Genomic DNA, 19,875 nt, shown 5'->3' on the forward strand with positions numbered 1-19,875 from the left:
CCCAGTCTCGAGGCTGCCATGGACTGGGTGACTTGCAGCCCAGAGTGAGGTGGCTGGGGTGGGAGGGGGGAAGAGAGGAGTGAGTGTGTGTCTGTGTGTGTGTGTTTGTGAGAGAGAGAGAGAGAGAGAGAGAGAGAGAGAGAGCGCGAGAGAGACAGGGTGACAGACAGAAGGGCCAAGGAAAGAGACACACTGAGTGGGAGATGGAGACAGGAGGCCTCCTCACAGGCCAGTAGAGTCACAAAGGTGAAGGAGAGATGGATGAGCAGAGAGATAGACAGAAAGACATCTGCTTCCAGAGTGTGTGTGTGTGTGTGTGTGTGTGTGAGAGAGAGAGAGAGAGAGAGAGAGAGAGAGACAGAGATAGAGAGAGAGAGAGAGAAAGAGAGAGAGATGGGTGAAGAGACAGACTCAGGGCTGGGACCCTCAGGAGGAAGGCGTTGGGAAGGGAGGCAGAGTTGCCAAGGGACGGACCTAGGGAGAGACGCTGGATGGACTCTCTCACTCCCAGGACCTGGGTGGCCACGCTCTGCTGGTGTGGCAAGAACGGGTGGGGAGCGGCCCCTGCGGGTGGGCCCTGTGTTCTGGGGAAAAGCAGGTGTGCGCCTCCCCACCCCCCATCCGGGAGTGTGAGTGGTGGGGGGGGGTGGGGGTCGGTCAGGGTGCACAGGACTGGTGGAGGCCTGGACCAGGCTCGGCTCCGCCGGGTCGCCTGGAGTGTCCTAGCGTCCCTGGAGAGAGCCAGGCCAGTGTGGCTCACTGCAGGCGCTGGGCGCTGGGCGCCGGAAGGCGGGAGGCCAGCCGCAGGCCTGAAGGGACACCGGGAGCCCAGGGCTGCCCCTGCGCCCTACCCCCGCGGGCCCGGGGGTCACGGCCTGAGGCGGTCACGGACACTGTTTCCGGGCCACGCAAGAAAAGTGCGTGTGGGAAGGGGGCGCAAAAGCCTACAGCACCCGGTATTCCCAGGCGGTCTCCCATCCAAGTACTAACCAGGCCCGACCCTGCTTAGCTTCCGAGATCAGACGAGATCGGGCGCGTTCAGGGTGGTATGGCCGTAGACGGCGGAGGCTGCCCCGGAACGCCTCAAGAGCCTGCGCCGGCTTCCACCCTTCAGCCCAGGGGCAGGGGAGGGCAGGGGAGGGCAGGGCAGCGGTGGAGGGGGCCAACACAGCGGGTGTTCCCAGGGGGCCTCCCTCGCCCCGCCCCAGCACTGCCCAGCGCTCCTCAACTCAACTCCAGGCTGGCTTTCTCGCTCCGACCTGACTCGGTCCCCGCGGCGGCGCGGGGGTCCTGGGAGACTGGCCGGCTCTCCCTCTCGGGTCCTCGGCCGGGCCGGATCGGGTCGGGGTGGAGTGGGCTAGGCGGGGCTGACAGGGGCTGAGTCCCGCCTCCACCTCTGCCCCTGGGCACCTGGCTCCACCTACCGGGAGCCCCGCCCCGGCCTGGCCTGGCCTCTGCCCCTCCTCGCCGAGCCCCAAGACCCCCGACCCCCGGGCACCCGGCACCCGCACCGCCACCCCACCCAGCCCTTCGCCTGGCCGAGAATCCCCAGAGAATCCCCAGCTGCCGCCGCCCGCGCTACCCTAGCCTAGCCTAGCCGAGCAGAGCCGAGCCGGGCGCCCAGAGAGCCAGGGGCGAAGACGGGAGCAGACACCCCGGCCCCCCGCGCCCCCCACCGGACACCCCAGAGACCCTGACAGAGGCCCAGCGCCCCAGCTGGAAATGCAGTGGGACTGGGCAATGGCGAGCGGCCGGCCACACACAACACCTGTGCGGGGAGCCACCCTCAGGGAGGGCCCGAGGAGGAACACACGCAGGGACCCACAGACAACCGGGCAGCGGGTGGCGAGCCGGCTGTGGCCCGCTGGTTCCCAGTCAGTCAGTCAGTCAGTCAGTCAGTCAGTCAGTCACAGGGCCAGGCTCAGAAGTGCGCCGCTGGGGCGCGGGCCTCGCCCTGAGTTCCCCATCCACTCTGCTTTGTCCACTCTGCACAGCAGCGCTTGGCCGCCCCGCAACCCCACCGCCACCCCCACCCTACCCTACCTCACCCCCACCCCACCACACTCTACCCCACCCCCGAGTGACTCCCTTCGGACTGAGTGCCAAGGTCGGAGGGCTCTGGCCTTGTTTGGTACACCTCAAGGACCAGGACCTGTACAGCACCGCCCTGAGGAAGGGCACAGACCCCTCCGTCCATTTGTCCATGGGCTGTGCTCCCGGAAAGGACCGCCTGTGAAAGTAGCGTTCCGAGTCAAACCCCGTCAGAGCCCAGTCGACGGCCTCACCAGACCGGAAGCCCCCTCACCCGCAAGCCTTGCGGGGGGCGGGGGGGAGCAGCGGTTGCGGGGGGTCGCGCGCCCACCGGGCCTTCAGGCCCTGCCTCGCGGCCAGGCGTCTCCAGGTGGAGGGTTCGCCGCGAACAAAGGGGCCTCTGCCTCCCTGTCCCCACCGCCCGGCCTTGGCCTTCAGCTCCCCTCGGCACGTGGTCCTCCCCGGCAATCTCCTGGCCCCGAACCACTTGCCTGCTCCGAAGGCTGCTTCCTCCTCTTCTCGGAGCACCTGCCCTCCTTTGACATCTGCTCTCTTGCTTGGCTCCCAGCGCAGCCTCCTAAGACCCTGTGGCCTCCTGGGCCTTCTCTCAGCCTCTGCCCTGCACACACCCTGAAGACGTGCACTCACTTCAAGGGGGATGTGGGAATCCACTCTTACATCCACGGGAAGTTAGATGGGAGATGAGAGAACCTGTGACCGCCCAGTCTCGAGGCTGCCATGGACTGGGTGACTTGCAGCCCAGAGTGAGGTGGCTGGGGTGGGAGGGGGGAAGAGAGGAGTGAGTGTGTGTCTGTGTGTGTGTGTTTGTGAGAGAGAGAGAAAGAGAGAGAGAGAGAGAGAGCGAGAGAGACAGGGTGACAGACAGAAGGGCCAAGGAAAGAGACACACTGAGTGGGAGATGGAGACAGGAGGCCTCCTCACAGGCCAGTAGAGTCACAAAGGTGAAGGAGAGATGGATGAGCAGAGAGATAGACAGAAAGACATCTGCTTCCAGAGTGTGTGTGTGTGTGTGTGTGTGTGAGAGAGAGAGAGAGAGAGAGAGAGAGAGAGAGACAGAGATAGAGAGAGAGAGAGAGAAAGAGAGAGAGATGGGTGAAGAGACAGAATCAGGGCTGGGACCCTCAGGAGGAAGGCGTTGGGAAGGGAGGCAGAGTTGCCAAGGGACGGACCTAGGGAGAGACGCTGGATGGACTCTCTCACTCCCAGGACCTGGGTGGCCACGCTCTGCTGGTGTGGCAAGAACGGGTGGGGAGCGGCCCCTGCGGGTGGGCCCTGTGTTCTGGGGAAAAGCAGGTGTGCGCCTCCCCACCCCCCATCCGGGAGTGTGAGTGGTGGGGGGGGTGGGGGTCGGTCAGGGTGCACAGGACTGGTCGAGGCCTGGACCAGGCTCGGCTCCGCCGGGTCGCCTGGAGTGTCCTAGCGTCCCTGGAGAGAGCCAGGCCAGTGTGGCTCACTGCAGGCGCTGGGCGCTGGGCGCCGGAGGCGAGGCGGGAGGCGGGAGGCGGGAGGCCATCCGCAGGCCTGAAGGGACACCGGGAGCCCAGGGCTGCCCCTGCGCCCTACCCCCGCGGGCCCGGGGGTCACGGCCTGAGGCGGTCACGGACACTGTTTCCGGGCCACGCAAGAAAAGTGCGTGTGGGAAGGGGGCGCAAAAGCCTACAGCACCCGGTATTCCCAGGCGGTCTCCCATCCAAGTACTAACCAGGCCCGACCCTGCTTAGCTTCCGAGATCAGACGAGATCGGGCGCGTTCAGGGTGGTATGGCCGTAGACGGCGGAGGCTGCCCCGGAACGCCTCAAGAGCCTGCGCCGGCTTCCACCCTTCAGCCCAGGGGCAGGGGAGGGCAGGGGAGGGCAGGGCAGCGGTGGAGGGGGCCAACACAGCGGGTGTTCCCAGGGGGCCTCCCTCGCCCCGCCCCAGCACTGCCCAGCGCTCCTCAACTCAACTCCAGGCTGGCTTTCTCGCTCCGACCTGACTCGGTCCCCGCGGCGGCGCGGGGGTCCTGGGAGACTGGCCGGCTCTCCCTCTCGGGTCCTCGGCCGGGCCGGATCGGGTCGGGGTGGAGTGGGCTAGGCGGGGCTGACAGGGCTGAGTCCCGCCTCCACCTCTGCCCCTGGGCACCTGGCTCCACCTACCGGGAGCCCCGCCCCGGCCTGGCCTGGCCTCTGCCCCTCCTCGCCGAGCCCCAAGACCCCCGACCCCCGGGCACCCGGCACCCGCACCGCCACCCCACCCAGCCCTTCGCCTGGCCGAGAATCCCCAGAGAATCCCCAGCTGCCGCCGCCCGCGCTACCCTAGCCTAGCCTAGCCGAGCAGAGCCGAGCCGGGCGCCCAGAGAGCCAGGGGCGAAGACGGGAGCAGACACCCCGGCCCCCCGCGCCCCCACCGGACACCCCAGAGACCCTGACAGAGGCCCAGCGCCCCAGCTGGAAATGCAGTGGGACTGGGCAATGGCGAGCGGCCGGCCACACACAACACCTGTGCGGGGAGCCAACCTCAGGGAGGGCCCGAGGAGGAACACACGCAGGGACCCACAGACAACCGGGCAGCGGGTGGCGAGCCGGCTGTGGCCCGCTGGTTCCCAGTCAGTCAGTCAGTCAGTCAGTCAGTCAGTCACAGGGCCAGGCTCAGAAGTGCGCCGCTGGGGCGCGGGCCTCGCCCTGAGTTCCCCATCCACTCTGCTTTGTCCACTCTGCACAGCAGCGCTTGGCCGCCCCGCACCCCCACCGCCACCCCCACCCTACCCTACCTCACCCCCACCCCACCACACTCTACCCCACCCCCGAGTGACTCCCTTCGGACTGAGTGCCAAGGTCGGAGGGCTCTGCGCCTTGTTTGTACACCTCAAGGACCAGGACCTGTACAGCACCGCCCTGAGGAAGGGCACAGACCCCTCCGTCCATTTGTCCATGGGCTGTGCTCCCGGAAAGGACCGCCTGTGAAAGTAGCGTTCCGAGTCAAACCCCGTCAGAGCCCAGTCGACGGCCTCACCAGACCGGAAGCCCCCTCACCCGCAAGCCTTGCGGGGGGCGGGGGGGAGCAGCGGTTGCGGGGGGTCGCGCGCCCACCGGGCCTTCAGGCCCTGCCTCGCGGCCAGGCGTCTCCAGGTGGAGGGTTCGCCGCGAACAAAGGGGCCTCTGCCTCCCTGTCCCCACCGCCCGGCCTTGGCCTTCAGCTCCCTCGGCACGTGGTCCTCCCCGGCAACCTCCTGGCCCCGAACCACTTGCCTGCTCCGAAGGCTGCTTCCTCCTCTTCTCGGAGCACCTGCCCTCCTTTGACATCTGCTCTCTTGCTTGGCTCCCAGCGCAGCCTCCTAAGACCCTGTGGCCTCCTGGGCCTTCTCTCAGCCTCTGCCCTGCACACACCCTGAAGACGTGCACTCACTTCAAGGGGGATGTGGGAATCCACTCTTACATCCACGGGAAGTTAGATGGGAGATGAGAGAACCTGTGACCGCCCAGTCTCGAGGCTGCCATGGACTGGGTGACTTGCAGCCCAGAGTGAGGTGGCTGGGGTGGGAGGGGGAAGAGAGGAGTGAGTGTGTGTCTGTGTGTGTGTGTTTGTGAGAGAGAGAGAGAGAGAGAGAGAGAGAGCGAGAGAGACAGGGTGACAGACAGAAGGGCCAAGGAAAGAGACACACTGAGTGGGAGATGGAGACAGGAGGCCTCCTCACAGGCCAGTAGAGTCACAAAGGTGAAGGAGAGATGGATGAGCAGAGAGATAGACAGAAAGACATCTGCTTCCAGAGTGTGTGTGTGTGTGTGAGAGAGAGAGAGAGAGAGAGAGAGAGAGAGACAGAGATAGAGAGAGAGAGAGAGAAAGAGAGAGAGATGGGTGAAGAGACAGACTCAGGGCTGGGACCCTCAGGAGGAAGGCGTTGGGAAGGGAGGCAGAGTTGCCAAGGGACGGACCTAGGGAGAGACGCTGGATGGACTCTCTCACTCCCAGGACCTGGGTGGCCACGCTCTGCTGGTGTGGCAAGAACGGGTGGGGAGCGGCCCCTGCGGGTGGGCCCTGTGTTCTGGGGAAAAGCAGGTGTGCGCCTCCCCACCCCCCATCCGGGAGTGTGAGTGGTGGGGGGGGGTGGGGGTCGGTCAGGGTGCACAGGACTGGTGGAGGCCTGGACCAGGCTCGGCTCCGCCGGGTCGCCTGGAGTGTCCTAGCGTCCCTGGAGAGAGCCAGGCCAGTGTGGCTCACTGCAGGCGCTGGGCGCTGGGCGCCGGAAGGCGGGAGGCCAGCCGCAGGCCTGAAGGGACACCGGGAGCCCAGGGCTGCCCCTGCGCCCTACCCCCGCGGGCCCGGGGGTCACGGCCTGAGGCGGTCACGGACACTGTTTCCGGGCCACGCAAGAAAAGTGCGTGTGGGAAGGGGGCGCAAAAGCCTACAGCACCCGGTATTCCCAGGCGGTCTCCCATCCAAGTACTAACCAGGCCCGACCCTGCTTAGCTTCCGAGATCAGATGAGATCAGGCGCGTTCAGGGTGGTATGGCCGTAGACGGCGGAGGCTGCCCCGGAACGCCTCAAGAGCCTGCGCCGGCTTCCACCCTTCAGCCCAGGGGCAGGGGAGGGCAGGGGAGGGCAGGGCAGCGGTGGAGGGGGCCAACACAGCGGGTGTTCCCAGGGGGCCTCCCTCGCCCCGCCCCAGCACTGCCCAGCGCTCCTCAACTCAACTCCAGGCTGGCTTTCTCGCTCCGACCTGACTCGGTCCCCGCGGCGGCGCGGGGGTCCTGGGAGACTGGCCGGCTCTCCCTCTCGGGTCCTCGGCCGGGCCGGATCGGGTCGGGGTGGAGTGGGCTAGGCGGGGCTGACAGGGGCTGAGTCCCGCCTCCACCTCTGCCCCTGGGCACCTGGCTCCACCTACCGGGAGCCCCGCCCCGGCCTGGCCTGGCCTCTGCCCCTCCTCGCCGAGCCCCAAGACCCCCGACCCCCGGGCACCCGGCACCCGCACCGCCACCCCACCCAGCCCTTCGCCTGGCCGAGAATCCCCAGAGAATCCCCAGCTGCCGCCGCCCGCGCTACCCTAGCCTAGCCTAGCCGAGCAGAGCCGAGCCGGGCGCCCAGAGAGCCAGGGGCGAAGACGGGAGCAGACACCCCGGCCCCCCGCGCCCCCCACCGGACACCCCAGAGACCCTGACAGAGGCCCAGCGCCCCAGCTGGAAATGCAGTGGGACTGGGCAATGGCGAGCGGCCGGCCACACACAACACCTGTGCGGGGAGCCAACCTCAGGGAGGGCCCGAGGAGGAACACACGCAGGGACCCACAGACAACCGGGCAGCGGGTGGCGAGCCGGCTGTGGCCCGCTGGTTCCCAGTCAGTCAGTCAGTCAGTCAGTCAGTCAGTCACAGGGCCAGGCTCAGAAGTGCGCCGCTGGGGCGCGGGCCTCGCCCTGAGTTCCCCATCCACTCTGCTTTGTCCACTCTGCACAGCAGCGCTTGGCCGCCCCGCACCCCCACCGCCACCCCCACCCTACCCTACCTCACCCCCACCCCACCACACTCTACCCCACCCCCGAGTGACTCCCTTCGGACTGAGTGCCAAGGTCGGAGGGCTCTGCGCCTTGTTTGTACACCTCAAGGACCAGGACCTGTACAGCACCGCCCTGAGGAAGGGCACAGACCCCTCCGTCCATTTGTCCATGGGCTGTGCTCCCAGAAAGGACCGCCTGTGAAAGTAGCGTTCCGAGTCAAACCCCGTCAGAGCCCAGTCGACGGCCTCACCAGACCGGAAGCCCCCTCACCCGCAAGCCTTGCGGGGGGCGGGGGGGAGCAGCGGTTGCGGGGGGTCGCGCGCCCACCGGGCCTTCAGGCCCTGCCTCGCGGCCAGGCGTCTCCAGGTGGAGGGTTCGCCGCGAACAAAGGGGCCTCTGCCTCCCTGTCCCCACCGCCCGGCCTTGGCCTTCAGCTCCCCTCGGCACGTGGTCCTCCCCGGCAACCTCCTGGCCCCGAACCACTTGCCTGCTCCGAAGGCTGCTTCCTCCTCTTCTCGGAGCACCTGCCCTCCTTTGACATCTGCTCTCTTGCTTGGCTCCCAGCGCAGCCTCCTAAGACCCTGTGGCCTCCTGGGCCTTCTCTCAGCCTCTGCCCTGCACACACCCTGAAGACGTGCACTCACTTCAAGGGGGATGTGGGAATCCACTCTTACATCCACGGGAAGTTAGATGGGAGATGAGAGAACCTGTGACCGCCCAGTCTCGAGGCTGCCATGGACTGGGTGACTTGCAGCCCAGAGTGAGGTGGCTGGGGTGGGAGGGGGGAAGAGAGGAGTGAGTGTGTGTCTGTGTGTGTGTGTTTGTGAGAGAGAGAGAGAGAGAGAGAGAGAGAGAGAGCGAGAGAGACAGGGTGACAGACAGAAGGGCCAAGGAAAGAGACACACTGAGTGGGAGATGGAGACAGGAGGCCTCCTCACAGGCCAGTAGAGTCACAAAGGTGAAGGAGAGATGGATGAGCAGAGAGATAGACAGAAAGACATCTGCTTCCAGAGTGTGTGTGTGTGTGTGTGTGTGTGTGAGAGAGAGAGAGAGAGAGAGAGACAGAGATAGAGAGAGAGAGAGAGAAAGAGAGAGAGATGGGTGAAGAGACAGACTCAGGGCTGGGACCCTCAGGAGGAAGGCGTTGGGAAGGGAGGCAGAGTTGCCAAGGGACGGACCTAGGGAGAGACGCTGGATGGACTCTCTCACTCCCAGGACCTGGGTGGCCACGCTCTGCTGGTGTGGCAAGAACGGGTGGGGAGCGGCCCCTGCGGGTGGGCCCTGTGTTCTGGGGAAAAGCAGGTGTGCGCCTCCCCACCCCCCATCCGGGAGTGTGAGTGGTGGGGGGGGGTGGGGGTCGGTCAGGGTGCACAGGACTGGTGGAGGCCTGGACCAGGCTCGGCTCCGCCGGGTCGCCTGGAGTGTCCTAGCGTCCCTGGAGAGAGCCAGGCCAGTGTGGCTCACTGCAGGCGCTGGGCGCTGGGCGCCGGAAGGCGGGAGGCCAGCCGCAGGCCTGAAGGGACACCGGGAGCCCAGGGCTGCCCCTGCGCCCTACCCCCGCGGGCCCGGGGGTCACGGCCTGAGGCGGTCACGGACACTGTTTCCGGGCCACGCAAGAAAAGTGCGTGTGGGAAGGGGGCGCAAAAGCCTACAGCACCCGGTATTCCCAGGCGGTCTCCCATCCAAGTACTAACCAGGCCCGACCCTGCTTAGCTTCCGAGATCAGATGAGATCGGGCGCGTTCAGGGTGGTATGGCCGTAGACGGCGGAGGCTGCCCCGGAACGCCTCAAGAGCCTGCGCCGGCTTCCACCCTTCAGCCCAGGGGCAGGGGAGGGCAGGGGAGGGCAGGGCAGCGGTGGAGGGGGCCAACACAGCGGGTGTTCCCAGGGGGCCTCCCTCGCCCCGCCCCAGCACTGCCCAGCGCTCCTCAACTCAACTCCAGGCTGGCTTTCTCGCTCCGACCTGACTCGGTCCCCGCGGCGGCGCGGGGGTCCTGGGAGACTGGCCGGCTCTCCCTCTCGGGTCCTCGGCCGGGCCGGATCGGGTCGGGGTGGAGTGGGCTAGGCGGGGCTGACAGGGGCTGAGTCCCGCCTCCACCTCTGCCCCTGGGCACCTGGCTCCACCTACCGGGAGCCCCGCCCCGGCCTGGCCTGGCCTCTGCCCCTCCTCGCCGAGCCCCAAGACCCCCGACCCCCGGGCACCCGGCACCCGCACCGCCACCCCACCCAGCCCTTCGCCTGGCCGAGAATCCCCAGAGAATCCCCAGCTGCCGCCGCCCGCGCTACCCTAGCCTAGCCTAGCCGAGCAGAGCCGAGCCGGGCGCCCAGAGAGCCAGGGGCGAAGACGGGAGCAGACACCCCGGCCCCCCGCGCCCCCCACCGGACACCCCAGAGACCCTGACAGAGGCCCAGCGCCCCAGCTGGAAATGCAGTGGGACTGGGCAATGGCGAGCGGCCGGCCACACACAACACCTGTGCGGGGAGCCAACCTCAGGGAGGGCCCGAGGAGGAACACACGCAGGGACCCACAGACAACCGGGCAGCGGGTGGCGAGCCGGCTGTGGCCCGCTGGTTCCCAGTCAGTCAGTCAGTCAGTCAGTCACAGGGCCAGGCTCAGAAGTGCGCCGCTGGGGCGCGGGCCTCGCCCTGAGTTCCCCATCCACTCTGCTTTGTCCACTCTGCACAGCAGCGCTTGGCCGCCCCGCACCCCCACCGCCACCCCCACCCTACCCTACCTCACCCCCACCCCACCACACTCTACCCCACCCCCGAGTGACTCCCTTCGGACTGAGTGCCAAGGTCGGAGGGCTCTGCGCCTTGTTTGTACACCTCAAGGACCAGGACCTGTACAGCACCGCCCTGAGGAAGGGCACAGACCCCTCCGTCCATTTGTCCATGGGCTGTGCTCCCGGAAAGGACCGCCTGTGAAAGTAGCGTTCCGAGTCAAACCCCGTCAGAGCCCAGTCGACGGCCTCACCAGACCGGAAGCCCCCTCACCCGCAAGCCTTGCGGGGGGCGGGGGGGAGCAGCGGTTGCGGGGGGTCGCGCGCCCACCGGGCCTTCAGGCCCTGCCTCGCGGCCAGGCGTCTCCAGGTGGAGGGTTCGCCGCGAACAAAGGGGCCTCTGCCTCCCTGTCCCCACCGCCCGGCCTTGGCCTTCAGCTCCCCTCGGCACGTGGTCCTCCCCGGCAACCTCCTGGCCCCGAACCACTTGCCTGCTCCGAAGGCTGCTTCCTCCTCTTCTCGGAGCACCTGCCCTCCTTTGACATCTGCTCTCTTGCTTGGCTCCCAGCGCAGCCTCCTAAGACCCTGTGGCCTCCTGGGCCTTCTCTCAGCCTCTGCCCTGCACACACCCTGAAGACGTGCACTCACTTCAAGGGGGATGTGGGAATCCACTCTTACATCCACGGGAAGTTAGATGGGAGATGAGAGAACCTGTGACCGCCCAGTCTCGAGGCTGCCATGGACTGGGTGACTTGCAGCCCAGAGTGAGGTGGCTGGGGTGGGAGGGGGGAAGAGAGGAGTGAGTGTGTGTCTGTGTGTGTGTGTTTGTGAGAGAGAGAGAAAGAGAGAGAGAGAGAGAGAGCGAGAGAGACAGGGTGACAGACAGAAGGGCCAAGGAAAGAGACACACTGAGTGGGAGATGGAGACAGGAGGCCTCCTCACAGGCCAGTAGAGTCACAAAGGTGAAGGAGAGATGGATGAGCAGAGAGATAGACAGAAAGACATCTGCTTCCAGAGTGTGTGTGTGTGTGTGTGTGTGAGAGAGAGAGAGAGAGAGAGAGAGAGAGAGACAGAGATAGAGAGAGAGAGAGAGAAAGAGAGAGAGATGGGTGAAGAGACAGACTCAGGGCTGGGACCCTCAGGAGGAAGGCGTTGGGAAGGGAGGCAGAGTTGCCAAGGGACGGACCTAGGGAGAGACGCTGGATGGACTCTCTCACTCCCAGGACCTGGGTGGCCACGCTCTGCTGGTGTGGCAAGAACGGGTGGGGAGCGGCCCCTGCGGGTGGGCCCTGTGTTCTGGGGAAAAGCAGGTGTGCGCCTCCCCACCCCCCATCCGGGAGTGTGAGTGGTGGGGGGGGTGGGGGTCGGTCAGGGTGCACAGGACTGGTCGAGGCCTGGACCAGGCTCGGCTCCGCCGGGTCGCCTGGAGTGTCCTAGCGTCCCTGGAGAGAGCCAGGCCAGTGTGGCTCACTGCAGGCGCTGGGCGCTGGGCGCCGGAAGGCGGGAGGCCAGCCGCAGGCCTGAAGGGACACCGGGAGCCCAGGGCTGCCCCTGCGCCCTACCCCCGCGGGCCCGGGGGTCACGGCCTGAGGCGGTCACGGACACTGTTTCCGGGCCACGCAAGAAAAGTGCGTGTGGGAAGGGGGCGCAAAAGCCTACAGCACCCGGTATTCCCAGGCGGTCTCCCATCCAAGTACTAACCAGGCCCGACCCTGCTTAGCTTCCGAGATCAGACGAGATCGGGCGCGTTCAGGGTGGTATGGCCGTAGACGGCGGAGGCTGCCCCGGAACGCCTCAAGAGCCTGCGCCGGCTTCCACCCTTCAGCCCAGGGGCAGGGGAGGGCAGGGGAGGGCAGGGCAGCGGTGGAGGGGGCCAACACAGCGGGTGTTCCCAGGGGGCCTCCCTCGCCCCGCCCCAGCACTGCCCAGCGCTCCTCAACTCAACTCCAGGCTGGCTTTCTCGCTCCGACCTGACTCGGTCCCCGCGGCGGCGCGGGGGTCCTGGGAGACTGGCCGGCTCTCCCTCTCGGGTCCTCGGCCGGGCCGGATCGGGTCGGGGTGGAGTGGGCTAGGCGGGGCTGACAGGGGCTGAGTCCCGCCTCCACCTCTGCCCCTGGGCACCTGGCTCCACCTACCGGGAGCCCCGCCCCGGCCTGGCCTGGCCTCTGCCCCTCCTCGCCGAGCCCCAAGACCCCCGACCCCCGGGCACCCGGCACCCGCACCGCCACCCCACCCAGCCCTTCGCCTGGCCGAGAATCCCCAGAGAATCCCCAGCTGCCGCCGCCCGCGCTACCCTAGCCTAGCCTAGCCGAGCAGAGCCGAGCCGGGCGCCCAGAGAGCCAGGGGCGAAGACGGGAGCAGACACCCCGGCCCCCCGCGCCCCCCACCGGACACCCCAGAGACCCTGACAGAGGCCCAGCGCCCCAGCTGGAAATGCAGTGGGACTGGGCAATGGCGAGCGGCCGGCCACACACAACACCTGTGCGGGGAGCCAACCTCAGGGAGGGCCCGAGGAGGAACACACGCAGGGACCCACAGACAACCGGGCAGCGGGTGGCGAGCCGGCTGTGGCCCGCTGGTTCCCAGTCAGTCAGTCAGTCAGTCAGTCAGTCAGTCACAGGGCCAGGCTCAGAAGTGCGCCGCTGGGGCGCGGGCCTCGCCCTGAGTTCCCCATCCACTCTGCTTTGTCCACTCTGCACAGCAGCGCTTGGCCGCCCCGCACCCCCACCGCCACCCCCACCCTACCCTACCTCACCCCCACCCCACCACACTCTACCCCACCCCCGAGTGACTCCCTTCGGACTGAGTGCCAAGGTCGGAGGGCTCTGCGCCTTGTTTGTACACCTCAAGGACCAGGACCTGTACAGCACCGCCCTGAGGAAGGGCACAGACCCCTCCGTCCATTTGTCCATGGGCTGTGCTCCCGGAAAGGACCGCCTGTGAAAGTAGCGTTCCGAGTCAAACCCCGTCAGAGCCCAGTCGACGGCCTCACCAGACCGGAAGCCCCCTCACCCGCAAGCCTTGCGGGGGGCGGGGGGGAGCAGCGGTTGCGGGGGGTCGCGCGCCCACCGGGCCTTCAGGCCCTGCCTCGCGGCCAGGCGTCTCCAGGTGGAGGGTTCGCCGCGAACAAAGGGGCCTCTGCCTCCCTGTCCCCACCGCCCGGCCTTGGCCTTCAGCTCCCCTCGGCACGTGGTCCTCCCCGGCAACCTCCTGGCCCCGAACCACTTGCCTGCTCCGAAGGCTGCTTCCTCCTCTTCTCGGAGCACCTGCCCTCCTTTGACATCTGCTCTCTTGCTTGGCTCCCAGCGCAGCCTCCTAAGACCCTGTGGCCTCCTGGGCCTTCTCTCAGCCTCTGCCCTGCACACACCCTGAAGACGTGCACTCACTTCAAGGGGGATGTGGGAATCCACTCTTACATCCACGGGAAGTTAGATGGGAGATGAGAGAACCTGTGACCGCCCAGTCTCGAGGCTGCCATGGACTGGGTGACTTGCAGCCCAGAGTGAGGTGGCTGGGGTGGGAGGGGGGAAGAGAGGAGTGAGTGTGTGTCTGTGTGTGTGTGTTTGTGAGAGAGAGAGAGAGAGAGAGAGAGAGAGAGAGAGAGAGACAGGGTGACAGACAGAAGGGCCAAGGAAAGAGACACACTGAGTGGGAGATGGAGACAGGAGGCCTCCTCACAGGCCAGTAGAGTCACAAAGGTGAAGGAGAGATGGATGAGCAGAGAGATAGACAGAAAGACATCTGCTTCCAGAGTGTGTGTGTGTGTGTGTGTGTGTGTGAGAGAGAGAGAGAGAGAGAGAGAGAGAGAGAGACAGAGATAGAGAGAGAGAGAGAGAAAGAGAGAGAGATGGGTGAAGAGACAGACTCAGGGCTGGGACCCTCAGGAGGAAGGCGTTGGGAAGGGAGGCAGAGTTGCCAAGGGACGGACCTAGGGAGAGACGCTGGATGGACTCTCTCACTCCCAGGACCTGGGTGGCCACGCTCTGCTGGTGTGGCAAGAACGGGTGGGGAGCGGCCCCTGCGGGTGGGCCCTGTGTTCTGGGGAAAAGCAGGTGTGCGCCTCCCCACCCCCCATCCGGGAGTGTGAGTGGTGGGGGGGGGTGGGGGTCGGTCAGGGTGCACAGGACTGGTCGAGGCCTGGACCAGGCTCGGCTCCGCCGGGTCGCCTGGAGTGTCCTAGCGTCCCTGGAGAGAGCCAGGCCAGTGTGGCTCACTGCAGGCGCTGGGCGCTGGGCGCCGGAGGCGAGGCGGGAGGCGGGAGGCGGGAGGCCAGCCGCAGGCCTGAAGGGACACCGGGAGCCCAGGGCTGCCCCTGCGCCCTACCCCCGCGGGCCCGGGGGTCACGGCCTGAGGCGGTCACGGACACTGTTTCCGGGCCACGCAAGAAAAGTGCGTGTGGGAAGGGGGCGCAAAAGCCTACAGCACCCGGTATTCCCAGGCGGTCTCCCATCCAAGTACTAACCAGGCCTGACCCTGCTTAGCTTCCGAGATCAGACGAGATCGGGCGCGTTCAGGGTGGTATGGCCGTAGACGGCGGAGGCTGCCCCGGAACGCCTCAAGAGCCTGCGCCGGCTTCCACCCTTCAGACCAGGGGCAGGGGAGGGCAGGGGAGGGCAGGGCAGCGGTGGAGGGGGCCAACACAGCGGGTGTTCCCAGGGGGCCTCCCTCGCCCCGCCCCAGCACTGCCCAGCGCTCCTCAACTCAACTCCAGGCTGGCTTTCTCGCTCCGACCTGACTCGGTCCATGAGGCGGCGCGGGGGTCCTGGGAGACTGGCCGGCTCTCCCTCTCGGGTCCTCGGCCGGGCCGGATCGGGTCGGGGTGGAGTGGGCTAGGCGGGGCTGACAGGGGCTGAGTCCCGCCTCCACCTCTGCCCCTGGGCACCTGGCTCCACCTACCGGGAGCCCCGCCCCGGCCTGGCCTGGCCTCTGCCCCTCCTCGCCGAGCCCCAAGACCCCCGACCCCCGGGCACCCGGCAACCGCACCGCCACCCCACCCAGCCCTTCGCCTGGCCGAGAATCCCCAGAGAATCCCCAGCTGCCGCCGCCCGCGCTACCCTAGCCTAGCCTAGCCGAGCAGAGCCGAGCCGGGCGCCCAGAGAGCCAGGGGCGAAGACGGGAGCAGACACCCCGGCCCCCCGCGCCCCCCACCGGACACCCCAGAGACCCTGACAGAGGCCCAGCGCCCCAGCTGGAAATGCAGTGGGACTGGGCAATGGCGAGCGGCCGGCCACACACAACACCTGTGCGGGGAGCCACCCTCAGGGAGGGCCCGAGGAGGAACACACGCAGGGACCCACAGACAACCGGGCAGCGGGTGGCGAGCCGGCTGTGGCCCGCTGGTTCCCAGTCAGTCAGTCAGTCAGTCAGTCAGTCAGTCAGTCACAGGGCCAGGCTCAGAAGTGCGCCGCTGGGGCGCGGGCCTCGCCCTGAGTTCCCCATCCACTCTGCTTTGTCCACTCTGCACAGCAGCGCTTGGCCGCCCCGCACCCCCACCGCCACCCCCACCCTACCCTACCTCACCCCCACCCCACCACACTCTACCCCACCCCCGAGTGACTCCCTTCGGACTGAGTGCCAAGGTCGGAGGGCTCTGCGCCTTGTTTGTACACCTCAAGGACCAGGACCTGTACAGCACCGCCCTGAGGAAGGGCACAGACCCCTCCGTCCATTTGTCCATGGGCTGTGCTCCCGGAAAGGACCGCCTGTGAAAGTAGCGTTCCGAGTCAAACCCCGTCAGAGCCCAGTCGACGGCCTCACCAGACCGGAAGCCCCCTCACCCGCAAGCCTTGCGGGGGGCGGGGGGGAGCAGCGGTTGCGGGGGGTCGCGCGCCCACCGGGCCTTCAGGCCCTGCCTCGCGGCCAGGCGTCTCCAGGTGGAGGGTTCGCCGCGAACAAAGGGGCCTCTGCCTCCCTGTCCCCACCGCCCGGCCTTGGCCTTCAGCTCCCCTCGGCACGTGGTCCTCCCCGGCAACCTCCTGGCCCCGAACCACTTGCCTGCTCCGAAGGCTGCTTCCTCCTCTTCTCGGAGCACCTGCCCTCCTTTGACATCTGCTCTCTTGCTTGGCTCCCAGCGCAGCCTCCTAAGACCCTGTGGCCTCCTGGGCCTTCTCTCAGCCTCTGCCCTGCACACACCCTGAAGACGTGCACTCACTTCAAGGGGGATGTGGGAATCCACTCTTACATCCACGGGAAGTTAGATGGGAGATGAGAGAACCTGTGACCGCCCAGTCTCGAGGCTGCCATGGACTGGGTGACTTGCAGCCCAGAGTGAGGTGGCTGGGGTGGGAGGGGGGAAGAGAGGAGTGAGTGTGTGTCTGTGTGTGTGTGTTTGTGAGAGAGAGAGAGAGAGAGAGAGAGAGAGAGAGAGAGCGCGAGAGAGACAGGGTGACAGACAGAAGGGCCAAGGAAAGAGACACACTGAGTGGGAGATGGAGACAGGAGGCCTCCTCACAGGCCAGTAGAGTCACAAAGGTGAAGGAGAGATGGATGAGCAGAGAGATAGACAGAAAGACATCTGCTTCCAGAGTGTGTGTGTGTGTGTGTGTGTGAGAGAGAGAGAGAGAGAGAGAGAGAGAGAGAGACAGAGATAGAGAGAGAGAGAGAGAAAGAGAGAGAGATGGGTGAAGAGACAGACTCAGGGCTGGGACCCTCAGGAGGAAGGCGTTGGGAAGGGAGGCAGAGTTGCCAAGGGACGGACCTAGGGAGAGACGCTGGATGGACTCTCTCACTCCCAGGACCTGGGTGGCCACGCTCTGCTGGTGTGGCAAGAACGGGTGGGGAGCGGCCCCTGCGGGTGGGCCCTGTGTTCTGGGGAAAAGCAGGTGTGCGCCTCCCCACCCCCCATCCGGGAGTGTGAGTGGTGGGGGGGGGTGGGGGTCGGTCAGGGTGCACAGGACTGGTGGAGGCCTGGACCAGGCTCGGCTCCGCCGGGTCGCCTGGAGTGTCCTAGCGTCCCTGGAGAGAGCCAGGCCAGTGTGGCTCACTGCAGGCGCTGGGCGCTGGGCGCCGGAGGCGAGGCGGGAGGCCAGCCGCAGGCCTGAAGGGACACCGGGAGCCCAGGGCTGCCCCTGCGCCCTACCCCCGCGGGCCCGGGGGTCACGGCCTGAGGCGGTCACGGACACTGTTTCCGGGCCACGCAAGAAAAGTGCGTGTGGGAAGGGGGCGCAAAAGCCTACAGCACCCGGTATTCCCAGGCGGTCTCCCATCCAAGTACTAACCAGGCCCGACCCTGCTTAGCTTCCGAGATCAGACGAGATCGGGCGCGTTCAGGGTGGTATGGCCGTAGACGGCGGAGGCTGCCCCGGAACGCCTCAAGAGCCTGCGCCGGCTTCCACCCTTCAGCCCAGGGGCAGGGGAGGGCAGGGGAGGGCAGGGCAGCGGTGGAGGGGGCCAACACAGCGGGTGTTCCCAGGGGGCCTCCCTCGCCCCGCCCCAGCACTGCCCAGCGCTCCTCAACTCAACTCCAGGCTGGCTTTCTCGCTCCGACCTGACTCGGTCCCCGCGGCGGCGCGGGGGTCCTGGGAGACTGGCCGGCTCTCCCTCTCGGGTCCTCGGCCGGGCCGGATCGGGTCGGGGTGGAGTGGGCTAGGCGGGGCTGACAGGGGCTGAGTCCCGCCTCCACCTCTGCCCCTGGGCACCTGGCTCCACCTACCGGGAGCCCCGCCCCGGCCTGGCCTGGCCTCTGCCCCTCCTCGCCGAGCCCCAAGACCCCCGACCCCCGGGCACCCGGCACCCGCACCGCCACCCCACCCAGCCCTTCGCCTGGCCGAGAATCCCCAGAGAATCCCCAGCTGCCGCCGCCCGCGCTACCCTAGCCTAGCCTAGCCGAGCAGAGCCGAGCCGGGCGCCCAGAGAGCCAGGGGCGAAGACGGGAGCAGACACCCCGGCCCCCCGCGCCCCCCACCGGACACCCCAGAGACCCTGACAGAGGCCCAGCGCCCCAGCTGGAAATGCAGTGGGACTGGGCAATGGCGAGCGGCCGGCCACACACAACACCTGTGCGGGGAGCCAACCTCAGGGAGGGCCCGAGGAGGAACACACGCAGGGACCCACAGACAACCGGGCAGCGGGTGGCGAGCCGGCTGTGGCCCGCTGGTTCCCAGTCAGTCAGTCAGTCAGTCAGTCAGTCAGTCACAGGGCCAGGCTCAGAAGTGCGCCGCTGGGGCGCGGGCCTCGCCCTGAGTTCCCCATCCACTCTGCTTTGTCCACTCTGCACAGCAGCGCTTGGCCGCCCCGCACCCCCACCGCCACCCCCACCCTACCCTACCTCACCCCCACCCCACCACACTCTACCCCACCCCCGAGTGACTCCCTTCGGACTGAGTGCCAAGGTCGGAGGGCTCTGCGCCTTGTTTGTACACCTCAAGGACCAGGACCTGTACAGCACCGCCCTGAGGAAGGGCACAGACCCCTCCGTCCATTTGTCCATGGGCTGTGCTCCCGGAAAGGACCGCCTGTGAAAGTAGCGTTCCGAGTCAAACCCCGTCAGAGCCCAGTCGACGGCCTCACCAGACCGGAAGCCCCCTCACCCGCAAGCCTTGCGGGGGGCGGGGGGGAGCAGCGGTTGCGGGGGGTCGCGCGCCCACCGGGCCTTCAGGCCCTGCCTCGCGGCCAGGCGTCTCCAGGTGGAGGGTTCGCCGCGAACAAAGGGGCCTCTGCCTCCCTGTCCCCACCGCCCGGCCTTGGCCTTCAGCTCCCCTCGGCACGTGGTCCTCCCCGGCAACCTCCTGGCCCCGAACCACTTGCCTGCTCCGAAGGCTGCTTCCTCCTCTTCTCGGAGCACCTGCCCTCCTTTGACATCTGCTCTCTTGCTTGGCTCCCAGCGCAGCCTCCTAAGACCCTGTGGCCTCCTGGGCCTTCTCTCAGCCTCTGCCCTGCACACACCCTGAAGACGTGCACTCACTTCAAGGGGGATGTGGGAATCCACTCTTACATCCACGGGAAGTTAGATGGGAGATGAGAGAACCTGTGACCGCCCAGTCTCGAGGCTGCCATGGACTGGGTGACTTGCAGCCCAGAGTGAGGTGGCTGGGGTGGGAGGGGGAAGAGAGGAGTGAGTGTGTGTCTGTGTGTGTGTGTTTGTGAGAGAGAGAGAGAGAGAGAGAGAGAGAGAGAGAGAGAGAGAGACAGGGTGACAGACAGAAGGGCCAAGGAAAGAGACACACTGAGTGGGAGATGGAGACAGGAGGCCTCCTCACAGGCCAGTAGAGTCACAAAGGTGAAGGAGAGATGGATGAGCAGAGAGATAGACAGAAAGACATCTGCTTCCAGAGTGTGTGTGTGTGTGTGTGTGTGTGTGAGAGAGAGAGAGAGAGAGAGAGAGAGAGAGAGACAGAGATAGAGAGAGAGAGAGAGAAAGAGAGAGAGATGGGTGAAGAGACAGACTCAGGGCTGGGACCCTCAGGAGGAAGGCGTTGGGAAGGGAGGCAGAGTTGCCAAGGGACGGACCTAGGGAGAGACGCTGGATGGACTCTCTCACTCCCAGGACCTGGGTGGCCACGCTCTGCTGGTGTGGCAAGAACGGGTGGGGAGCGGCCCCTGCGGGTGGGCCCTGTGTTCTGGGGAAAAGCAGGTGTGCGCCTCCCCACCCCCCATCCGGGAGTGTGAGTGGTGGGGGGGTGGGGGTCGGTCAG

General features: G+C 66.8%; 7 non-coding genes across 7 annotated transcripts; all 7 read right to left on the bottom strand.

Moving 5' to 3' along the window:
• Window positions 1-941: 941 nt before the first annotated feature.
• LOC143640598 (5S ribosomal RNA) lies at window positions 942-1,060 on the bottom strand. Its single transcript, XR_013155020.1, has one exon. It is a non-coding gene; the product is annotated as a 5S ribosomal RNA (ribosomal RNA).
• Window positions 1,061-3,705: 2,645 nt separating this feature from the next.
• LOC143640599 (5S ribosomal RNA) lies at window positions 3,706-3,824 on the bottom strand. Its single transcript, XR_013155021.1, has one exon. It is a non-coding gene; the product is annotated as a 5S ribosomal RNA (ribosomal RNA).
• A 2,606-nt stretch (window positions 3,825-6,430) lies between these two features.
• LOC143640614 (5S ribosomal RNA) lies at window positions 6,431-6,549 on the bottom strand. Its single transcript, XR_013155036.1, has one exon. It is a non-coding gene; the product is annotated as a 5S ribosomal RNA (ribosomal RNA).
• Window positions 6,550-9,165: 2,616 nt separating this feature from the next.
• Window positions 9,166-9,284, bottom strand: LOC143640615 (5S ribosomal RNA). Its single transcript, XR_013155037.1, has one exon. It is a non-coding gene; the product is annotated as a 5S ribosomal RNA (ribosomal RNA).
• A 2,611-nt stretch (window positions 9,285-11,895) lies between these two features.
• On the bottom strand, window positions 11,896-12,014 carry LOC143640600 (5S ribosomal RNA). The gene has a single exon (XR_013155022.1). It is a non-coding gene; the product is annotated as a 5S ribosomal RNA (ribosomal RNA).
• A 2,642-nt stretch (window positions 12,015-14,656) lies between these two features.
• Window positions 14,657-14,775, bottom strand: LOC143640620 (5S ribosomal RNA). The gene has a single exon (XR_013155042.1). It is a non-coding gene; the product is annotated as a 5S ribosomal RNA (ribosomal RNA).
• Window positions 14,776-17,411: 2,636 nt separating this feature from the next.
• LOC143640601 (5S ribosomal RNA) lies at window positions 17,412-17,530 on the bottom strand. The gene has a single exon (XR_013155023.1). It is a non-coding gene; the product is annotated as a 5S ribosomal RNA (ribosomal RNA).
• Window positions 17,531-19,875: the final 2,345 nt, after the last annotated feature.

This window comes from Callospermophilus lateralis, unplaced genomic scaffold (genome assembly GCF_048772815.1).
Source record: "Callospermophilus lateralis isolate mCalLat2 unplaced genomic scaffold, mCalLat2.hap1 Scaffold_3695, whole genome shotgun sequence".
NCBI classification, from domain to species: domain Eukaryota; kingdom Metazoa; phylum Chordata; class Mammalia; order Rodentia; family Sciuridae; genus Callospermophilus; species Callospermophilus lateralis.